This window comes from Pinus tabuliformis, chromosome Q (assembly GCF_031772625.1).
Source record: "Pinus tabuliformis cultivar Carrire ecotype Pingquan chromosome Q, CPIR1, whole genome shotgun sequence".
In the NCBI taxonomy this organism is placed as follows: Eukaryota; Viridiplantae; Streptophyta; class Pinopsida; order Pinales; family Pinaceae; genus Pinus; species Pinus tabuliformis.
In genome coordinates this window covers 522621206-522642926 of record NC_142296.1, presented here as the reverse complement: position 1 = coordinate 522642926, position 21721 = coordinate 522621206, and positions in this window count along the sequence as shown.

Here is a 21721-nt window from a genome sequence, read left to right as displayed (position 1 = left end):
CAAAGTCATATCTAAGGGAGAGATCCACTTGTAGGTGATGTTGGGCATAGCCATACACGTGAGGGAGCCTTCCATATCATAATTCATAGCCATCATTAGTCTGCAATGTAAATAATACAACCACCATAGGTTTGTAAATGCTCTTCCCACTCAAGAATTTATCGACTATGTAACCTTTCCATCATTTCATTCTATAGAGTTTCTAACTATTGAGGTTGTACTGGACCGTGTATATATAACAAAAAAAAATGGTCAATTTTAAGTACTCCTATCAATATGACTTTTTCAAAAATTATATGCCAGTCACAGATGACGTGTAGATTTGGAAACCAGTGGTATTTAACGGGGAAAAAAGCCAAAAACGTGTATACGGGTGTCAAATTTAATCCCTGGGTGAGTGACGCCATCATATCATTTGAAATAAGAGTTGTTTATAGTGTTACTTTTTGGAGTTTCCGGTACCGGTGCAGAATCTGGTGAAAATTTTGAGGTGAAATCTTGATTTGTGTTATTTAAATTAGTTTTTTGAGTGTATATATGGATTCAATACTATGAAAAACCCTAGGGAAATTTTATTGTGGAGGGTTTACCTATCAATCTTGTGATTTCAATGAATTCGTATCAAATTTTAGAAAAATTAGACCAGAAAAATCCACCAGAAAAACTTCCAAAAACTAGCACTAAAAACAACTCCATTTGAGATATTGTATTTGGACCCAATCTAACTCTTCTTTGGGTTATTACATGTGTATTTATTACCAAATCTCAACCATTCCAACGAACCATTATTTATTGGCCATTTAACATAAAAATTAATTAATAAAAATATGGAAATCTGGTAGCAATGAAAAATAAATCAAAACAAGGAAACTAGCAAAATGGGTTGTGTTTATGTTAGGAAACTTTATAACCGTTCAATGATACTTTGGGTTGTGTTTATGATAGGAAACTTTGTAACAGTTAAATGATACCTTTGGATTGTGTTTAGGTTAGGAAATTTTATAAAGGGTGAACTATATATTTTTATATAGATTTTTGTGTTTTTTTGGTGTGCAAGATCTTGTGTGTTTTTATTTTTGGTGAGGTGTATTTTTATTAGTTTTTTGTGTTTTTTTATATTTTTGCTTTTATTGATGTGTATTTTTATTAAAAATATTTTGTAAATTGTTATTTATTTTTTATTATTAAAAAAAATAAAAAACATATCTCACGAGTTATATTTAATTGCAAGATGGAGTTTATTCACTAAGGATTGACCAAATACTTTATCTGTTAATATTACAACAAAATCTATTTATTTATTTATATTTTTTTCATTTTTCTTCCTAAATTATATTTTTAACCTATTAATTTTTTTAACATCTTTTTTATTGTGTTTACATGAAAAGCAAGTATGGTTTATTATAAAGTAGTCTTGAAGTGCCAACTACCAGGTGAAGTAACATATTTTTAATTGTGTTGAAATGAAACGAGTATGATTTATTATGTAGTTGTGGTAAAGTGCCAATTATGAGATGATTAACTTCACTTGACTTCTTATAATGTTGTGATTAAATCCCAATTGAGGTGATAAACTTCACTAGCCTTTGGTTTTTATTTTTATGTTAATTGTTTAATTTAAAATTTACTAAACATTTCATAATAAAATTTGGAAAAAAAAAACTAAAAATAATTTTAGTTTTAATTAATATTTTTTTTTAACATAATCGGTTACTTTGTATTATAAAAACTTAGAAGCATAATTCTAGTACATAGATATCGGTGGTTTGGGCGAAGAGGATCAAAACCGGGTGCACAGACCCATTTTCCTCGATTCTGCCTCTATGATGACTGAAATTGAAGAGAAAACGGCTATATTGCCTAACAAAAGCACCACCTAACCAACAAAACTTACAGACCATAATTTTTAAGGAAGTTTTTGGGTAACCGAATCATCAGGGATGGGATCCCTCCTGGCACTAGCTTTAGTAGAGGCCTCAGCTTGATAGCTCTGGGAAAGAGCTCTGATCTGCTCTATGGCTTCTTCCATATGGCTGCACCTTCCTTTCAGATTTTCAATCTCTTCCTTATGCTTCTCCAGTTTCTTCCGCTTTGATCGACTATCAGCTTCATAATCGTCCTTCAGATCCTTAAAATGCTTAACAAATCTGTTAATCATGATTGTGTGAGTTTTGCACATGGTGCACTCATTGTTGAAGAGCCTGTCGATTGGATTGATTGCTGGCTCCTGAGCGTTCGGCTGGTCATGTTGATCCGCCATATTTTTGTAATGGATGAGAGAGTCTGAGAAACGAGAAGAGAGGTGGAAGTCGGGGAGAAGAGGAATATCAGGAAGAGAAGCGATATTACAAAGAAGGTGGAGCCGAGATGGAGGGAGCGAAAGATGCTGGGGATGGAGATGGATGTGCAGCGAGGTAATACCAAGGTCTCTGCAACGATCGAAGAGCAAATAGTTAGCTATAAATAAAACTACAAAGCATAAACCAACAGTTACTAGAAGTGAAGGGCGAAGCTCTAGATCCCGATGAGGTTTGGAGACTTCAGTATGGAGCCATCGCTTGATGAGATCACAGTGGAGAGGCCTTGCAATGCCACAGACTGTGGAGATACTGAGGACCAAAGTGCAATATATAGAAACTGAGAAGTTCCGCAGATGCTTGAACCGGTTCTGAGAGGATCTGTTCTTGGGAGGGGGGAGATCCTCTGAAATGATTTGGATGCGGTCGAGGAGCATGCGGAGGGGATGGGCACGATCACGCATCCTGAGAGTGACTGCGCTGATCAGGAAATGAGTCATGATGAGACAGTACTTAAAGATATGAGCCGGATCCTGAGGGCGATTTGTTCTCCTTTGGTACCAGGTTGGACAGTCGAGGTGATTTGAGGGTGAGAAGGAAGATATGGGGAAGGACCAGGTACGGGGGAGATGATACCTGAGGTGACTGATGTTCTGGGGTGAGGGGATGGGGAAAGCTTTCTTAGGGTATATCTTTTTCATAAACTGAATCATTCTCCCTGACCTGGCCAGTTTGTTTGCCTGTAGCTTTATTCGCTTGTTCATCTGCCTCCATGTTGTTTTCTCTTAAGATGTGCTTGAGGGTGACTCCACTGAGATTCCTGAGGTTTTCCATTATCCTACCTTTGATGTTGTTTAAAGCCATCTGCTTGAAATCTTTCCCTGAGGTCATGGCCGCTATGATGATAGCAGAATCGCCCAAGATAAGGAGATTTTGGAGGCCAAGTTTTCTGGCGATAGTGATCCCCAGGAGGAGGTTGTATGCCTCTGCCTTATTATTTGACATGGAGCCTAGTCCCCATTCGTATGAAACAATGATTTTTCCTTGAGAGTCTCTAATAATTCCACCGGCTCCAGCTTGGCCCGGGTTATTATTAGATGCCCCATCGAATTGAAGGGTGGGTCTCCTTTGTTTTTGTATCCAATTTTTGACTTCTTCCCTGGTACCTCTCAACTTCCAGTCCAATTTTCCTCTTCCTGTGTTTGCATTTTTTTGAGTTCTTGTTTCATAATTGAATTTGCTCAGCCACTCTTTTACACTTGCATCTGTCGATTCCAAGTCTGCCTGGGTTATACCATTTGTTTCAATGGTCTCTGAAATGAGTGCGATCGTTTTAGCTAGGGTGCTACAGATAATTGGCTTCTTGTTATTGAATGTGCATTTGTTTCTTGCTATCCAAATCTGCTAGAAGAGATTTGATGGGATACTGTTCCACATCCTTTTAGCTAGGTTTTTGCTTTTGTTGGATTGGGGAAAGCTTTTTTCCCAATTTTTCTGAAGGAGAGTGATCTGGTTGGGGAGGTCACCGATAATTAGAGGGTTGGTGATGAGTTTCCAGCAAGATCTAGCGAAGGGGCATTCTATAAAAAGATGGTTGCTACTTTCCTCCGCCTCCCTGCACATGCAGCAAATTGAGGGGCCATGAATGCCCTTCTTCCTGAGGTTTTCCGCGGTGAGGATTTTGCCATGCAGAAGGGTCCAATTGAAAAGCTTCACCTTTGGCAGACATTCAGTTCTCCAAGCTGCTTTATGATATGTCCAGTTGTTAATTGCTGAGGCATTTTGGAGTGCTTTATAGCCCTCTTTGACCGTGTAACTGCCCCCATTAGGGTCCCAAACAAACTTGTCATCTGTCATTCTGTTTGTGGGGGCTGAGCCTATGAGTGAAGTCTTAAAATCGACCCAGAGGTTCTTGAGGTCATTGGGGAGGGAGAGAGATCTCCAGCCTATCCAGTAGTTCTGATCCCAGAGAGAGATATCATAGAGAGTTTTGAGATTTGCCTCTGTCATCCACCGTTGCAGGGGCCTGAATTTAGGGAGCGCTTCCCTAGCCTCCGAGCCCATAATTCTATCCTCCCATATACTAATATCTCTGCCATTGCCCGGAGCTCTTGAGATACAGGATTTAAATTGGGGGAGAGTCTTTTTGATCAACTTCCAAACAGGTGTACACTGTCTGTCAATGATGGTTTCTGAGAGGATATTGCTGTTGGTCCCATTCAGATATTTCCTCTTGATGACCTCTGTCCACCAGGTTCCCCTCTCATTGAGAATTCGCCAGGTCAATTTGTAACCCATAGCCATGTTTGCAAGTCTTGGTATTCTAATTCCGAGCCCTCCTTTTTCTAAGGGAAGAATGACCTTGTCCCACTTTACCAAGCTAAACTTTTTAGTGTCTTGCTTTCCTCCTTGCCACAGAAAGCTTCTAATAATCAGCTCCATGTGCTTGTGGATGCTTGCCGGGGCAAGGGTAGTGGCAAATTGGTAGATTGGAAGGGCTGATAGGATGGCCTTGATGAGAATTGTTCTGCCCGCCAAGTTAAGCCAATACACACCCCAGCTCTGAAGCCTCCCTCTCAAATTCTCAATTAGCTTAACCCAAATCTCTGTTTTGATTGTTTCCTTGGCTAAAGGTAGCCCCAAGTACATAAAATGGGACCAGTTCCCCTGGGCAGGGATTTCCATGATTATGTAGATTCTCTGAGTTATGTATCTTGGGACATTCCAGGTGTAGATCATGCACTTGTTGTTGTTAAGTTTACCTCCAGAGGCTTGGAGAAAGAGGTCCAGTGTTTTCTTGAACCTCCTTGCCATGAGGCTTGAGGCACCTCCGATTAACAGAGTATCATCTGCAAAAAGGGAGTGATTAATCCCCTTGATTCCTCTGACTATATCTACCCCTGTTATTTCCTTTAACTTGCGCTTGTTCTCCAGATGCAGGCTTAATGTTTCAGCCATGATAATGTAAAGAAATGGGGATAGCGGGCATCCTTGCCTCAAGCCTCTTGAACTTTTGAAGGCAATGCATGGCCTACCATTCATGAGGGGAGCTGTCCAGTTGAAGGAAATGCATTCCATGACCCTGCTGATGAAGAACTCAGAGATGCCAAAATTCTTTAAAATTGTCTGTAGGAATGAGTGGTTAACATGGTCAAAGGCATTCGCCATGTCAAGCTTGATGATCATGCCCCTTTCCTTTCTAGATATGCTGCTATGGATAGCCTCCTGAATTATAATGACATTGTCCGTTATATGTCTCCTAGGGACAAAGCCTCCTTGGTTCTCGGAGATGAGGGAAGGGAGGATTTTTTTAAGCCTGTTTGCCAAAATCTTAGTGATGATTTTGTAGGACACATTGCACAAAGATATAGGGCGGAATCTATCGAAAGTTTGTGTATTGGGGTCTTTAGGGATAAGAGCTAGATGGGAGGATTTTATGCTGCTGCCCATTTTGCATTTAGTGAAGAAGTTTTTTGCCATTCTGATATAATCCTTTTTGATAGTTTCCCAATGTGTTCTGTAAAAGGCCACTGTGAAACCATCAGGGCCTGGAGCCTTGTCCAGGGGCATGCTGTGAATTGACCATTCTATCTCCTCCGTCGTGATCTCCTTGTCTAAATCTGCATTTTGAGTTTCAGTGATCTTGTTCTCAATTATATTGAGGAAATCCGGGTTTTCCAAGTAATGCGGATCAGCTGTTAGAAGAGTTTGAAAATGACAGGTCGCTGCTTCCTTAATTTCCACTTGTTCTGTTAGGATTCTTCCCTCCACTGTTATTCTTTCAATATTGTTCCCTGCTCGCCTTAGCTTGAGGCTGTTATGAAAAAAGGAGGTATTTTTATCTCCTGATTCGAGCCAAAGGCATCGTGATCTCTGCCTTTGCTCTTCCTCTTCCATTCGGTTCTGTTTGTATAGCTCCTTATACATTTCATTTTCTTTCATTTGGTCTTCTTCTGTGTCTTGGCCTCTTTCCTTTTCTTGGTTCCACTGCGCTAGTTTCGTTTGGAGGTCGGCTTTTTTTTTCCCTTTCTCTATTGCGTATTTTCTTGCCCATTGTTTGATGGCTGTCCGGAGGAGCTTGAGCTTGGTTTCCCAGATATAGTGAGGGGAGCCCGAGATTTCTATTGCCCAGTGCTCCTTTACCAAATTTATGAAATCTTCACTGCTGTCCCACGCTCTGTTATACTTAAAGGGAATCGGTCCCATATTTTCCCCTTTGACTAGATGCAATGCCACTGGTTTATGGTCTGATATATAGCCTTGTATAATTGTGCTTTGGATCCTTGAGAAATCAGCCACGATTCTTTCTTGAGCCAAGATACGGTCCAACCTCTCTTTTATATTATTTTTGCCTGTTCTCTTATTGGACCATGTGAAACGCCCATTTTGTGGAGGGATGTCAACAAGACTGTGAGCTTGTATGATTTTTTCTAATGCATCTCTTGAGGGGTCTGCAAAGAAATTCCCTCCCATCTTCTCTTCCGCATTCCTTATTAAATTCAGATCTCCTCCCAGGAAGATGTTCCTTCCCTGGGCAGTCATTAGATCTGAGGTGATTGACTCCCAGCAAGAGGCTTTTTCTCTGAAGTGGGGGGGGGCATAGACATTATAAATTGTGTATTCTTCTGTCATGGTTATGTTTTGCATATCTAGTCTTATCCACCATCTGTTCTGCCTGCGTTCTTTGAGTTTCCATTTGTTTTTGTCCCAAACTGTTCCTATTCCTCCTGAGGCACCTGCTGCACTCAGTGCTATTCCTTCATAACTTCTGCTTCTTTTCATGTTGGTTTGAAATTCCTGTTCAGTGATTTTGGTCTCCTGGAGTAGGAGAAAGTCTGGATGTTTTGATTTAAGGAGGTCTCGGACTGAATTAGCTTTTAGGGAGGAGCCCATCCCCCTACAATTCCAAGAGACCAAAATCATCATTTACTTTGTTTGTTGTAGGCCCCGCATTTCTCTTTCATCTTCTCTCCACTTCCTTTGGTCTTATCTAGATATGTGTCCATTGGCTATTGGGTCCCTGTGGCCATTTCTTTTGCAGCATTCTCATCCCTTATCTCCTTGTTTGATTTCCTTCCGACTTTTCTGGGAGGATCAGTGGATGTGGTGTTTTCCTTCGACTTGTTCCTAGTTAGAATTCTTTCAACAGTTGGGGGAGGAGAGGTCTGGGGGGGAGAGGGAGGAGTTGCCTTGGGGCCTCTCGGGGAAGGGGGAGGGGATGGGGGATCCTCTGCAGATAGAGATTCGAAAGGATTGGAGGAAATGGGGAAGGAAGGGCCAAAACCAGAGGGTTGGGAGGGGGGGATGGGGGTTTCAGAGGGGGGATTTGAGGATGCTCCTGGAGGGGGGTTTGATCTTTTCTTCTTAACTATTTCCCATGCTTCTTCAGGGGCTTCAACATTGTTATCAGAATCCATTGATTTAGATTTACTACATCTATTAGCAAAGTGCCCATATTCGTGACATACCTTGCACTTGAAAGGCAGTTGCTCGTAGTCCACTTGCTGTATGTGAGTCCACTGGTCAACTTTAAGTTTGATTGCTTCCGGTAACCCTTTCCCCAGGTCAACTTTGACACATATCCGTGCACATGCGTGCATGTTCTCCCTTGGTTCCGATCTATCGATATATTTCCCAACAACATTCCCAATGGCTTTCACCGATTCATCTCCCCAGCAGTGGAGAGGCAGATGTGGAAGGCGAACCCACACATGAACCGCATTGGGTACATCCATCTCAGGATCAAAATCAGGAGTCCATCGGTTGAGGTAAAGGCCTCTGGTATCCATAAAGTATGGGCCATTTCTGAAGATAAGATTACGATCCTCCACTGATTCGAAGAGGAAGGTGAAGAACCCCCTTCCGCAGAACCTTATTGCTATCTTTCCTTGGACCATCGAGTTCCAGTTCCTTTCTACCCAACGTTGAACTGTGCGGGGAGAAGGCCATAGTCCCGTAAACTGTCCTACCAAGCCACGTTCAGCTAAGGCAACAGCAGCTCTCCTCGGGAGGGCGGGAGGGAGCGAGACTTCCAGGATTTCATCAAGTTTTTTGATAAACTTTGAAGCTGTAGGGCGGATTTTCTCCGAGGTATTCTCAGGGATGAGCGAAGCAAAGGTCTTCTCCAGGTCTTCCTGATCCTGAATGGGAGGATCCATTGCAGGCAAGGACGGCTGCGCAGAAGGCGCTCCAGCGGAGGCCCAGAAGGAGGGAAGGGCAGAAGGCCCCAGAGGAAAAGGAGGGCAGGAGGCCCCAGGCGAGAGGAGAGGTCAAGCAGAAGGCGGGTGCAGCCTAGCAGCAGCGCTGCCAGGCGCAGGCACGCAGGGAGATCGGGTCAGAGGCACAGCAGGGCGCGGGATCGCCAGAGCGCGCAGTCCTTTAGTTTTAATTAATATTAGTGTGTTAAGAAATTCTCAATTAAATTTAGCTTCAATTTGAAATGAGTTGTAATTATGGTTAAGAAAGAATTAAATGAAAGAAAGGAGTTGAAAGTGTTATTCAAATGTAAGAGAAGGAAAATGAGTGAAAATGTGTTTGAGGAATAGAGTATAAAGTGTATATTATAGAATTTTATGAGATATCATTTTACATAAAAATTAGGAGGAAAAAAGAATTTCAACATCCTAAATATGTTAAAAAATTACGATGTAAAATGAGATAAATTTACGTAAGCTGGATTTTAGAGGAAATATATCAATCTATGCTCTAAAATGATGAGAACTTAACACATAAAACAAACAAAGAAAGAGAAGTTAATTTAAAATGATAAGAAATTAGCACACAAAACAAAGAAAGAAAGAAGTTATTTTGAGGATGAGACATTAGGAGTGGAGTGGAGGCAAACCTATAATTTCACATGAAAATTAGAATATGTGCACCATGGGATGACTGAAATTACATGAGGGTGACATGATAGTCATGCCAAGGTAAAGGGTAAGGATACTTTAAAAGATTAGGAAGAGGATATAGTAGTTATTGACTATAGATTTACTATTAAATATATGGGAAAGAGGGACATAAATTATTAGAGAATTTATAAACATGTAATGTAGGATGGAAATGAAAATGTAATTTAATCAACTTTCCCTTATACTAGTTTTTTTGGACGGAAACCGAAAATGTAATTTAATCAATTTTTCATTAGACCAACATTTTTGGGTTGATTTCACTAGACTAATATTTGCTACATGTTAATGATGTATAAATCATTTGTATTTGTATATCTATGTTACCAGTTTCACCAACCACAACTTCTTTGCTGGGTGGAGTCCTCATAGTAGCTCCCATGAGGAGTGGGATTTGACAACTTAGGTAAAGAGTGATACTTAATTGAGTCTAATTGGAATTAATAATAACAATTGTGTACAAATAATAATATGGCTATGTACAAAAATAAAAAATAATATAGTCGTGTATAAATTAAATAAAAAATAAATGGTTGTCTAAAAATGTCCAAAATACGGAAAATTCACTTATGAAAGACTATATAATTTTTTGTACAAAACTTACAATGAAGTACTTTTATTTTAATTTTTAACAATTAATTTGATTTTCAATTTGGTTATTGAGAAATTTTGATATAAAAAGATATTTTAAAATAGAAAATATGTTATCATTATTAACTATAAAGAAATGATCAGATTCAATGGTCATTTTGTATTTTTTCTTATGATAAATATGTGAAATTTTTAACATAATTGTGTTATTGAAGGGTAAGTTTTTACTCAAAACTTCATTGGCGAATGGTTAATTTATTATCAAAGCATCACTTGTGAAGGGTAAAATTTTAAACATAAAGTTCTTTGATGGGTAGTATGAAGATCCAAAATGTCAAAAAAAAAAATTGTTTGTCAGATAAAGAGAAATCCAAATTCCAATCATGGTCTTAACTATATAGTATGACTCCAAAAACAACTATATAGTATGACTCCACGAATTTCTATAGCAACATTTCAACCATGTGGTATTACTTCACAAATTTCCCTTTCAAAATTCTCGTTGAAAGGTAAGTTGCTGGGTTGTCTCAACTATGTAGTATGACTCCACGAATTTATATAGCATCATTTCAACCATGTGGTATGACTTCACAAATTTCCAGTAGAAAGATAATTTTCTAGAGCATCATTTCAACCATGTGGTATGATTTTACAAATTTCTTGTTCAAAGCTAATTTTCTATAGCATCATTTTAATGACGTGGTATGACTTTACAAATGTGGTTTAATCATTGTCTCTTTAGTGAGGGGATTGTTGGAAAGTTGGGCTAGCCCATCATTATGTTGAATAAAAAAATGCTTTAATTGCAAAAGAATAAAAGCAATGATTAATGGTCTCATAGACTATTTTTAGTCTAGTTAAGATATCATTCATTTAATTTGCCATGCCATCTCAACTATGTAGTATGACTCCATGAATTTCTATTTCATATGGCACAAGCATTAATATTCCTTAACAAATGGCATTGTAAATGCACAATAAACATTGAATACTAGTTACCATTTATACTAAGAAAAACAACCGACTTATTTACAAAAGTCTGTATCACTAATTTTCTTTCCAAGCATAAAGAGTTTTATGATTTTACAAAGAATGAGTTAAACATTAAAAAATTTATGATTGAACAAAATTTTATTTCCGAGTTTTAAAATGAATATAAGCACTTTTCATCTAACTTTGGGATTTTCTTTTCTTTGTTAATTTGTTTATCATTGGAGAGATTAGCTTTTGGTTAAAAAATTGTGATTCAAAGGTTTATAAATAGTTAAAATTATTTAGGTATTTCATTAGATTTGGGCCATGCCATACCAACCAGTAACATAATTAGATTTTTAAGCGAAGAGACTCTATAGCCAGGTATGATGGCTACGTGTGATTCCGTCATAATAATTGATGACACCACAAGTATCCATCCTACTATGAATGATCATTAATATTGATAATGGTCTTCACATTGACTGTGTCGTGTTTCCATGAGTGAACCAACAGAGCAAGAGCCTCCACGACTTGGGACATGATTTGAATAACGATGAGAGTTTTTGGAATGGTATCTTGTTATGAGTTATTCCTTAAGACTATAGTGGAATCTTAGAGCCACATTTCTTTCTAAATCTTGAATAAATTATTTCCATTTAAACAGAATTAGCCATGGCATCTCAGCCATGTGGTATGACTTCACAAATTTTGCACTCAAAGATCATTTTCTTTGGAATCTCAGCTATGTAGGTTCTTACTACTCACATATAAAGATAAAGACAAAGTGAGCCAATCACATGAAGTAATATTCGTTGCGAAATGGTTTGTAATTAACAGAAAATACATTGAATACTATTTCTTATAGACTAAAATGCTATGGCATCTCAGCCATGCAGTATGAATTTGACATTGAAAACTATTTATTCTCCATAATCAGGGAATAACTTGCAATGGCATCTTAGCCACTATGACTTCAGGAATGACATTGTACTTGTACAAAAAACATTGAATACAGTTTATTCTCTATACTCTATACTGGAAGACTAATTTTCTATGGCATGTCAACCATGTGGTCTGACTTTGTGAATTTCCTGCCTGTTACAAATAAAGATGAAGCCAAATGGGTTGATGGCCTGAAGTAATATGATAAATAAAGATAAAACAAAAATGGGTTGATGGAAAGAAGTAATATTCCATAAGAAATGTCATTCTAATTGCAGAAAAAACATTTACTATTTATTATCTATACTGAGAAACACCCTGAGGTATTTACAAAAGTCTCTATCATTCATTTTCTTTCTAAACATCATATGTTTTATGATTTAAAAGAGATTGAACAAAACATCCAAAATTTTATGATTTAACAAAGATTGGCCTAATCATAATAGTTTTGTAGCTTACAAGGTTAACTTATTTAACCTCCACAACTGGGACATAAGTTGAATAAATATGACAGGCTTTGATAGTTTCAACAATAGATCAGAATGAAGTTAGCATCTGTGGATTCACTTCGCAAGTCCTAATGAGCAACTCCCTATTTTATCCTTTTGAAATGATGCGATGCGATAAAGTATATTGCAAATCACATATCCCAATGCATATAGCCCCCTAGAACAAAAACATACTTAAGCTTTAAAAGCCTTAATTATTGTTAAATATATGCTCTATATTGGAGCTTACCCACATCGCAAAACGTATAACAAGCGCAATTTAAAAAGGACCCGAGGACCACTCTGATTGCGATATGCGATAAACCTTCCAGACCCGATATAATAATTAACACAACCCTATAAATATGTTGCGTCCAGATGAATCACAAATTGGAAAAAGGGAGGCCGCTCCATTCACTTTTGATCTTCTGACTGCGATAAAACTCTTTATTAAAGTGCAACTTTAATAAAATCATAAGAATGAATAAAACAAAGGAAAAGCATGTTGAAAGATAATATTAAGTCATCGGTTGGGCTTGCTCCACTGCCACATAATTCCTCACAATTTCGCAATCGAAAAAGGCTTTTGGTCATTTCCATTGTCCTTTGCTCCAAACCCTCGATTACGATATTACGATCATCGCATCGTGGACTTCCGATACCCAAACTGCCAATATAATGGTATCATAATCACATATTGGGAAAACACAATGAGACATGTTTACGATTATCTTTTGAAAGGTTTTTGTGATACAATCTATTCATTGAATAATAAATTATCATGTGAATCCATGATTTCAGTTATTAAGGACTTGTAACAGTATTTATGATTTAAATCCCCAAGGTGATTTGATGGTCTATATGTAGATATTTCAAATTTTTTTCGTATTTAAACTATATTCGCCATCATTTCAAACCTTGTATGTTCAACGCTCCCACATTTCAAACATGTTTTTCTCATTCCTGTATGTTTCCAATTGTAGGCTAATCCCGAAAAGACACAGTGTAGTAGAATGACCAAAGTAAAGAAAGGAAAGAAAACCATGGAAGCTTCACAACCCAAACCTCCTGTTTCCGAAGTAACAGAAATGCTCCCGCTTTTCTTGGACACTACGTGCATGATAGATAGTGGATCATCCTCATGGGAATCTACGTATCAATCTCTTGAAAGTGAAGGACCCAAGTTAATTCAGAGAGTGGTAACAACGAATGCTACTTCATCTTCTGAAGCCTCCAACTATGAATTCGCCAGCTCTTTACTTCACAGGATCGTTGCTCGACCCAAGATCATTCCTTATAATGATATGATGAATGGATAATTGAGATCATCAATATAGATGATAGGAAATTCTTGACTTCAAGAAAAATAGTCATTGGGTATTTTACAACTCAAGATTTGAAGAAAATGTACCATATAACTGACCCACATAAGGTATATGGCAAAGCTTTCCTTGAACAGTTTGCAAGTGAGAATGAGGTGGAATAAGATCTAATTAGATGATGGAGTTCCTACCCAAACAAACACAAACATGAAAAGTCAAGTATGTACTCTTTATCTTCTCTTGCCTCTCCCTATTCTTATGTCGCAACTATGATGTGTAGGCTAGTCGGGTACCCTAATATTCTAAATTCTCAGTCGAATGGGTTCCTCTTATTGAGGCAACATCAGATTCTTATATAATGGATTTGGGCATTATCCTTTCAAATAACATTGCCTCCCAAATCCGAGAATATAGACAAAATCGGTATGTTACTACGAGAGTAGTTCCACCATTTTTTATGAGTGCATATATCATGGATGCAGTTTGTTTTACTTCAGATTTCCCAATCATGGGATGGAAATGGACCATTCAAGACCCCAATCCAATCCACGTATATCATAAAATCCCGTGGGATTCTAATTTCCATGCCCATTTTTCTAAAATTTTCCAAGGAGTCATTCTGCCAATACACCAAGCCGTTTTTGATAAAAGAACCCCAAGACTATCCGAAGAGGCCAAAATTGATTTCATACCTATAGGTAAGTGGTTTGGTGAAGAATTATTTACCTATGTTAGAGTCTATGGAAGTCTAGCAACTCTTCATGTTCTCCCATTATATGTCCTTGATAAACTTTTGTACAGGGAGATTGCCTATCAAACTGTAGGGGACGGATTGACAAAAACCCTAAAGGAAGCCAAGAAATCTTTATGGTCTTCATTCCCTACCCAATGTGGTGTATATTCTCTACATGATTTCAAGCACGCATAGCTTGAAATTGATAACATCAAATGTTTAAATGTTGCTATTGTTCCTGGCAGACAGCTTGATCCAAACAAAGTAGCACAAAATGTTACTGCTCAAGTAAAAATTAGGCAATTCAGTCATGAAGATGATGACTATGATGACCTAATTGAGTCTGTCGAGATGTTTTCACAAGTATAACACCTAGCTACATTGAAAATTAATCCAGAAAAGCTAGCGCAATTCAAAGAATACAAGGAAAAAAGACTGTAGAATATCCCTTTGGATCTGTTGAGTCTTTCTCAACTGATTTCCCAAGAAGAGAAGAATCCAGGACAAGACTCAGAGTAGGTTTCTAAAGACATTGAAGTGGAAGATAAATCAACAGAAATACATATTGATAAAACACCCTTTAATAATGAACTGGATGAAGCTTGGAAACAATTTGATTAGCAGTTAAAAGGATAGCAAGGGGCAGAGAATACTGAGCTGGAGAAAATAGTCAGCACACCCCAGAACAATGGACATAGCTTTTTTACTGATAGGGCTTCTGATAAAGCTATAAGTATAGATGAAATTGAAATCATCCAGGAAGTCCCTTCATCCGAAATTGTCCTTAACGTGGAAGAAATCCCTCCTCTCGATGTCTTTTACAGTCCCAAACATGGGGCTATGGTGAAAAGACAAAGGAAAAGGAGAAGAATGAAGCAATCATCAATAATCATTCCCAGTGATATACCAATGGACATAGTGTGGAAGGATACACAAACTGATCCTTCAGAGAATTTAACAAAGTTGTCATAGTTTGCAGGTGCTTATGCATCTTCCATGATTGATAAAGTAGCAGAAGTTCGACAACTGATTAGGGAAAAGGAAGAAAGAATTCAATAGTTGGAACAACAGTTGGTAGAGGAAAAAAAAAGTATTGATCAACAAGTGAAGACACAATTGTCTCAACTCTAGCAGAGCTTTGATCAATTAAAGCTCCAACATCAAGCAGAGATCAATACTAAGGATACTCAAATCCGACAGCTCCAGTTTTCACTTGATCAACTGAAGGAAAATCCTAAAGTGGAAGACTTTATAAAGGAAGAATTGGAGATAAACACCTTGTTATCGCAACAATAAGCTATATTCTATCAGAATTTATCTATCATCAATCCACTATGTGTCAAAAGTGATTCACTGATGAATCAATCATCCAATCTGAGGGTGAATTTCAATGACATTGATGATAAAATCTCAGGATTTATAACATGGCAAGATATGCCAGAAGGTAAAGCAGCAGACCTTCCCAGAATAGAGGAATCTCACAAGGAAATCCTCTTTATTGATTCGGACATTCAGTTGAAATAGGCAAAAAGAGCAGCCTCCAGGGCAAACGATGTTGCCAATAACATAATTGAAACTACATATGATAACCTACATAATGGCAACTTGATTCAAGAATGCCCACTTGGTAATCTTCCTGATATTGAAGTTCTGGAAAGGCAATGGTAGGAAATTTCAAAGGCAAAGGAAGAAGCAACTAAAAACTTGACAAAAATTCACTGGGAGATGTATTGGAAATATCTTGTGAAGCTACACAGTCAGTGGCTAATGCTCCGTTGCCTTGCTGACTCATCCACTCATATGCTTCCTGTGCTTTTAGATGCAGTGTACACTAGACAACTACACATGAGGACAGGTCAACCCCCTAAATTTAAGCCAATGTTATGTATTTACAAGCTCAGGCAGCGAATGTAAGAATATACACAATTACATTCATGGGCTCTTCATTTCGACTTCTATTTTTTTCTTATTGTGTCTTATTTTAAGGAGAGTTGTTTCGACTTCCTCAACACTTTTTATGTATTGTCTATTTTTATATTTTATTTTTGTTATATAAACCCTCTCATGTCTATAAAGAAAGGGTCCCCAAATTTTATAAGAAAAGGCTTTGGAAGCTTGCACTTATGTACTTTCAAGCTTATCTTAGTAGAATTACTGGATCAAGCTCCTGAAGTTTTGTAGAGAAGGCTTTGAGAGCTTGCACTTATGTACTTTCAAGCTTATCTTAGTAGAATTACTGGATCAAGCTCCTGAAACCATCTTAACGAGAAAAACTAGACCAGAACTATTTCTTTCATGAGTAGAGTAACATACATCGGGTACTTTTATCATTTTATTTCTGTTTTGTTTATGAATTGATATTCATTCCTCTTTATATTGTTTATTATATGTATTTTTTCTAATGCAATTATGCATTTATTCATTTCTGAACATGCTAGAATTTTCATCTTTAATACATATATAAGCGATTTGTTAATGTTATTTGATTGTGATACGAGTTTCATCAATTATTTTGATTAACTATTTAATCAAAATAATTATCTTAAATTCTTTTCATTTTTGCAAGTGTTTGATTAATCTTTATTATCATGCACTAAGGACAATTATTTTAGATCTCATAAACATAAGTAACCTCGGGGAATATATAGATTAATACATGTATTTTAGTTTATAATCACTTCCATTTATCACCTAGATTCGGTTATAAGAACTCTACATCCATTCTATCACATTTTATTGGGAAACTGGTCCCATTATATCCAGACGGAGCCACTATTCCAAACAGAAAAGGGACAGTATTCAAGTCCCCGACCAGGTGGTTATCTCCAATGTTGTTGCACTGATTTTAGAGGCATCAACATAACATGTGCTTGATTTGCATAAAGTTTAAGAGAGCCAGGCCATGGAATGCATTGGAAAGAAAAGTGAAAAAAAGTCTAAGCCATTAAAAAATTCCTTATAATTAAAAGGAAAAATACTTCGGGAATTAAAAGAGAAATTTCAAGAAATTTCACCTAAGAACAAAGCATAAAGAAAAATTTAACAGATAAATGAGGTTAACATCACAAGATGAAGTAACTATAACAATATCAAAGGAACTTTAAGTTGAAATCCTCATAATAATGAAACTTTTTCGTTGATTTACATAAAATTTAACAAAATCATACCACTAAATCACTAGAAAGCAGAGCAGAGAAAGTCTAAACAAATGAAATAAATCCTTTTCCCCAACTAAAAAATAAAATATGAAACACCAGGATGGTATCGAGATGTAGTGTAAGGTTAGTTCTTTGTCTGACTATAGGATCTAGCTCAACTTGGACAACATTAGCCAGAACACTTCAAATCTATTAGTTATGTCCATGGCTCTGCCAGGGCAACGACAAGCACAACGACACAAGGAAGGACATGATAACAATGGTAGTGTGGATGAGTGGCCAAGAGATGGGCCCACAAATTTATTTATATCAAATTAACTACATTATATAAGGCTTGCATAATTTGACACATTCACATGGTTCTCAACGATATTAATATCCTTGGCACGTTCTAACATTGTAAACACTTGTCCATCTTTATACATCGCCTAACTATGCAAAGCCTCCCTTTTTTTAAAAGAACAAATAAAACAATGGTAGTAAATGCTGTGGGTGTACATGGTGAACTCAGGTCTCCCCGTGAGTGATCGTGAACAAGAAAACAAGTTCAAAATCTATTACATTATGGGAAGAAGATTTTATTATGTATTACATTCTCGAAAAACGAGTTTATTATGTTTTATCTTGATTCCCTTCATGAATTCCTTTAGGCGGAAGCACTAAAGTGCTACATAACTCACATACCTGGTGGGATATTCATTTTAGCCCCGCTAGCCATAGGGTACATGATTTTTCAGCATTCGTTGTCGAAAGCATATAAATGAGGTGAGGTTGTTGAGGGTATATAATTGTTGCAAGGGGTATTTATAAAGGGTTGCGTGCTGCCCACTTCATGGATTAGATTTTAGTTCTCTTTATTAGTTGTGGTCTGGTTGTTACATGTTCATTAGAAGTAAGTTTAATGTTGTTTATTCGGATGGTTTGTAATTGTTGCAAAAATATTCAAATTCTTTGCTAATATGAATTACAATGTCAAAAGTGTATTCATAGCTAGAATAAAATGTTGTTTATAGGCCTTGAAATGAACTGCTAAATGTTTTTTCCGATGAAAAGACAAATTTCATAGCATTTTTTAAGCAAATTATATTTTCTCAACGGTTTTGTTAAGAAAATCACAATTTCTTTATGGGTTTCTCAAATTTCACAATTTTAAATCTAAGGGTTTTCAAATCTCTTTTTTCCACATACTACAAGGTCAAGCTCACACAATGTTTTGAAACCTACTCAAAAACCTTTGTTTGAGCTATCGATGTGCAAAACCCTCCTCATCTTCACCCTCGTAACACTCCAGTAAATAGAGAAGTCCTATATAGCGGTGATAGTAATCAATACTATGTGATGGCTAGTACGCACATCTCGTTTTGACTTCCACTCTTTGAATGAGTGAACACGTATTTCTTTCTAGGTGGGTAAGCCAGACTAGCTGAATGAGGCATGAGCTATCGAGTTAGATTAGGATACCCTCTTTATAGTTTAGTAAGCCGATGGAAAAATAAGTTAGTTTAAATGGATTAGTTCTATAAGGTCAACGCTTAATAGGCTTAGTGTCTGGATTAATATAAATATTCATCTCTCCAAGATGCCCTTTGATTCCTTTCAATTCTATGAAATTATGCAAAACAAGACATGTATTTTTTAATTCACACTTATTACAATGTTGTTTATGGGTCTGAAACAAACTAGAAAACATTTTTTTAACTGAAAAGACAAATTAAATTACATTACATTTTTAAGCAAATTATATTTTCTTCATCAGTTTGCTGGCCAAATTACATTTTCTTGTCGTGTTTCTCAAATCTCACAATTTTTAATCTAATGGTTTCCAAATCTCTATTTTTCCACTTAATGTTCTCACTAATCGAATGAATTGAACTGACTATATATCCGTTTTTTTATATCCAAAAACTTTCATTAAAATTTGGATGGATGAGAATTGAACTATAAAAATTTAGTTAAGTGCTGATAAACCAAAAAGAAAATTGGTCAACGAATGAATTAATGTGCCATCAACAATCTAGTGACCACTATAGTCCATGATGGCCCATTAATTCATTAGTTGTCCAATTTCTTTTGGCTTTATCAGCGTTTAACCAAAGTTTTATAGTGCAATTTTTATCCATCTAAATTTTAACGAAAGTTTTTGGATATAAAAAAATCGACCTCTTATTGCACGCATAGAGAATCCCAATGTAAGAATGTTGTGACAATTTATTTTATCCGAAGTCCAGTTTGCAGAATGTGGTGACTATTTATTTTATCCAAAGTCCAGTTTTCATGTTGTGACAGCTGATTTTAAGTTTGGGAAAATGTTTTTTTGGTATCCAAAAGTTTTTTATAACCAAAGTTTTTTTAGCAATGCATCCAAAGTTTTTTCATTGCACAACAACTAGTTGTTGGTGTCAGAATTCCATATGTTGGAGACTTCTCAACAATCCTCCATGTGTGTACAAGTGGCATCTTTCGTGTATAACTACGATGGGCATGGTGAAAAACATGCTAGTGCTGTTAAAGGAGAGTTGAGCATGGTAAGAGACATGATGGTGCTGGTAAAGTAGAGATGGGAAAGCTAAGAGGCCTGTTGGTAAAGGAGACAAAAGCAGGTAAATGAGGCAGAAGGTTATTGCAGGGAAGGTTATCGCTGAAGCTCACGAACGTCGCTCACATTCGAAGTTAGGTACGCTTCAAAAAATCTAAATGCAATCTTATGCTACAAAAAAACCAAAATGCAAGACTATTAAGTGAGAAAAACCCTCTGTATAGAAGTCGTTTCAAGAAAGAAGCTCTGTTTGTTCCTTTCCTATCCTGGAAGTCTGAATTCTAAAAAACCCAATTGTGGAACATTCTTAGCCACGACATTGACAATATAGGGCAATGTGCAAGATAGTTTGCTGCCGAAGTTGAAATTTATTTGTTACAAATCTGAAGTTTCAATATTCAATATATCTTCTAAATTCAATAAGTGTTGAATATATTTTCTTTCCAATTAACTTAAATTGATGTGTATGGAATATAATTATGATGTAATGTTTTTTGCAGTTCAAAAAATTGAACTTAGTTTGATTATACATTTTTAAAATATTTCAAAATCTTACTGAGTGAATGCCAAAGTTCTCCGCTTCGCAAGTAAGGTTTCTTTCTTGTTTTTAATCTGCAAGATGTAGACTTAAACAACTCATAAAATAAATAGTCATCTCAATTAATTAGATTAGTGAGAACATTAAGAAACCCTTAGATTTAAAATTGTGAGATTTTAGAAACCCCATAATAAAATGTAATTTGGCCAACAAATTGATGAAGAAAATATAATTTGCTTAAAAATGTAATGTATTTTAATTTGTCTTTTCGCCTAACAAAACGTTATGCATTTCGTTTTAGACCCATAAACAACAATGTAGTCAGTGGGACTTAAACAATACATGTCTTTTGTTCATTAGATCAACAAGAACATTTATGTGGAAAAAAGAGATTTGAAAACCCTTACATTTAGAATCGTGAGAATTGAGAAACCCATAAAGAAATAATGATTTGCTTAACAAACCCATCTAGAAATTGTGAGAATTGAGAAACTCGTAAAGAAATTGTGATTTGCTTAACAAACCAATCTAGAAAATATAATTTTCTTAAAAAATGTTATGGAATTTGTCTTTTCGCCAAAACAAACATTTAGCAGTTCATTTCAGGTCCTATAAACAACATTGTATTCTAGCTATGAATACACTTCTGACATTGTAATTCATATTAGCAAATAATTTGAATATTTTTGCAATAATTATAGACCATCAATAATTTTGACTAAACAACGTCAAAAATTACTTCTAATGAACACGTAACAACCATACCACAACTAGTAAAGAGAGCTAGAATCTAATCCATGAAGTGAGGAGGTGGTCAAGCCTTTATAAATACCCCCTGCAACAATAAGACACCTTCAGTAACCTCACCTCATTTATACACTTTCGACGACGAATGTTGAAAAGTCATGTACCCTCTGGTTGGCAGGGCTAAAATGAATATCCCATCAGGTAGGTGAGTTATGTAGCGCTTAAGTGCTTTCGCCTAAAGGAAGTCATGAATAGACTCAGGATAAAACATAATAAACTCATCTTACTAGAATGTAATATATTTTTAACTGGTTTTCCTGTTCACTATCACTCACTAGAAGATCTGATTTCACCATGTACACCCACTTAGTACCAATAAAGGCCAAGAACAAGGCTCATACGTAGTCGGGTCGATCAATAAAGGCTAGCTGAAAAAAACTCTCACTCATAAAGACATAAGGAATTATTATGGGTAGTGTACAAGCAGAG